The sequence below is a fragment of the Triticum aestivum genome, chromosome 4A (genome assembly GCF_018294505.1).
Source record: "Triticum aestivum cultivar Chinese Spring chromosome 4A, IWGSC CS RefSeq v2.1, whole genome shotgun sequence".
Lineage (NCBI taxonomy): Eukaryota > Viridiplantae > Streptophyta > Magnoliopsida > Poales > Poaceae > Triticum > Triticum aestivum.
In genome coordinates this window covers 370,654,300-370,657,524 of record NC_057803.1, presented here as the reverse complement: position 1 = coordinate 370,657,524, position 3,225 = coordinate 370,654,300, and positions in this window count along the sequence as shown.

The window sequence follows — 3,225 nt, the reverse complement described above, 5'->3', positions numbered from 1 at the left end:
GCGGCTGGGGCGCTGGCGGCGCCATGTGTCGCCCTTCCAGTGGCCGCGGGCGGCGGCGCGGCATGTCCGGTGCCGGCGGACAATGTCCGGCGCGCGCGATGTGTGGATTTAAGGTTTCGGGGAGAGGGGATCCGGGATATTTCGAGGGGGACCTATTTATAGGCATAGAGGGAGCTAGGGGAGTCCAAATGAGGTGCGGTTTTCGGCCACGCGATCGTGATCGAACGCTCTAGATGATCGAGCAGAGTTAGGTGGGTTTTGGGCCAAATTGGAGGGGTGTTGGGCTGCAACACACACGAGGCCTTTTCGGTCCCTCGGTTAAACGTTGGAGTACCGAACGAAGTCCAAATGATACGAAACTTGACAGGCAGTCTACCGGTAGTAAACCAAGGCCGCTTTGCAAATCTCGGTCCAATCCGGAAATGTTTAGTCCCCACACACGAAAGAAAGCTAGAAATGTTCACCGGAGGAGAACGAAGCGCCGGAATGCAAAACGGACAACGGGGAAAATGCTCGAATGCATGAGACGAACACGTATGCAAATGCAATGCACATGATGACATGATATGAGATGCATGACAACGATAACAACACATGGAGACAAGGACCCGAACCCGAGAAAATAAATACAACTTAACGCCGGAAACGGCAAGAGTTGGAGTACAAATAGGGAAAGTTACATTCGGGGTGTTACAACACTCCTCCACTACGAAAGGATCTCGTCCCGAGATCTAGGACTGAAAGAACGCCGGGTACTCAGAACGAAGGTGATCCTCGCGTTCCCAGGTAGCTTCACGGTCGGAATGGTGTGACCACTTGACTTTGAGAAATTTGATTGACTTGTTGCGAGTCTTGCGTTCAGTCTCTTCAAGAATAACAACTGGGTGCTCGCGATAAGAGAGATCTTCTTGGAGCTCAATGTCCTCGAAGTTGATGGTGCGGTCAGGAGTCTTGAAGCACTTTCGAAGCTAAGAGACATGGAACACGTCATGAACATTTGCAAAGTTTGAAGGAAGCTCGAGTTGATAGGCGAGGTCGCCTCTCTTGCTGACAATCTTGAAAGGTCCCACGTATCTAGGGGCAAGCTTCCCTTTGATACCGAAGCGACGAGTACCTTTCGTAGGAGAGACACGGAGGTAAACATGATCTCCGATCTCGAAAGCCAAATCGCGGTGCTTACTATCATAGTAGCTTTTCTGGCGGGATTGGGCTGCTTTAAGGTTATCATGAATGACTTTGCACATTTCTTCTGCTTCTGTGATTAAGTCATTACCCAAAAGCTGACGTTCACCGGTTTCAGACCAGTTGAGAGGGGTACGGCACTTCCTGCCATACAGAATTTCAAATGGGGCCTTGCCCGAACTTGCTTGAAAACTGTTGTTGTAGGAGAATTCAGCATAAGGAAGACAATCCTCCCACTTCATGCCGAAGGAGATCACACAAGCCCTGAGCATATCTTCAAGAATCTGGTTGACACGCTCGACTTGACCGCTTGTTTAAGGATGGAAAGCTGTGCTGAAGCGGATGTTCGTGCCCATGGCCTTCTGAAAAGAATCCCAAAACTTCGAGGTAAAGATGCTGCCACGGTCTGAAGAGATCACTTGAGGAATACCGTGCAGAGAGACAATTCGAGAGGTATAGAGTTCCACCAATTGAGCTGCAATGATCGACTCTTTGATAGGCAGAAAGTGAGCCACTTTGGTGAGTTTGTCGATGACAACGAATATAGCATCATTGCCACGCTTGGACTTTGGAAACCCAGTCACGTAGTCCATTTCAATGTGGTCAAACTTCCATTCTAGAATGGCAAGAGGTTGGAGGAGACCAGCTGGCCTTTGGTGTTCTGCCTTCACTCTTTTGCAGACATCACATTCATTCACGAATTGAGCAATCTCGCGCTTCATTTGAGTCCACCAATAAGCTTGCTTGAGGTCCTGATACATCTTCGTGCTCCCAGGGTGGATGGAGAGGAGAGAATTGTGAGCCTCGTTCATGATCACTTTACGGAGGTCACCTTTGGGCACAACAATACAATCCTCGAAGAAGAGAGTGTCCTTGTCATCAAGGCGGTAGCACTTGTACTTGGACTGACTCTTGGCAATCCCAAACTTCACCTTTTTCACCATAGCATCAAGAAGCTGGGCTTAGCGAATCTGGTCTTCTAAGGTAGGAGAGACTTGCAGGTTGGCGAGGAAATCTTGAGGAACAACTTGCAGATTAAGTTTCCGGAAAGCTTCACAAAGCTCGGGTTGATAAGGCTTGAGAATCAGACTGTTGCAGTAAGCTTTCCTGCTCAAAGCGTCAGCAATCACATTGGCCTTGCATGGAGTATACTCAATACTCGGATTATACTCTTGAATCATTTCGACCCATCGAGTTTGCCTGAGGTTGAGATTAGGCTGAGTGAAGATGTACTTGAGACTCTTGTGATCAGTGAAAATGTCCACTTTTCTTCCCAATAGAAGATGTCTCCAAGTCAAAAGAGCATGCACAACTGCTTCCAACTCGAGATCATGAGTGGGGTAGTTCTTCTCATTAGGCTTCAACTGGCGAGATGTATAAGCAACAACTTTCTTATCTTGCATCAATACTGCGCCAAGACCTTGGAGAGAGGCATCACAAAAGACCTCGTACGGCTTGGATTCATTAGGCGGAGTCAGAACTGGAGCAGTGATCAATTTCTCTTTCAAAGTGTTGAAAGCAATATCACACTCCGGAGACCAAACGTACTTGATGTGCTTCTGGAGAAGATTTGAGAGAGGCTTCGCGATCTTAGAAAAGTTTTCAATGAATCTTGGGCAATAGCTTGCGAGACCGAGGAAGCTACGGAGTTGCTTCACGTTCTGAGGAGGTTCCCAATTCACAATTGCAGACACCTTCTCAGGATTCACGGCAATGCCCTTGGTAGAGATGATATGACCAAGATAAAGAACCTCATCGAGCCAAAATTCACACTTGGAGAACTTGGCATAGAACTGATGTTCCCTGAGCTTATCGAGAACCAAACACAAGTGCTGGGCATGATCTTCCTTGTTCTTCGAGAAAACTAGAATGTTGTTGAGATAGACCAAAACGAAGTCATTGGTGTAGGCGTTGAAGATGAAGTTCATCATGCGAGAGAACGTCGGAGGAGCGTTGGCGAGACCAAAAGACATGACAGTGTATTCATATGAACCAAAGCTTGTCCTGAAAGCCGTCTTGGGAATATCTTGCTCATGAATGCGA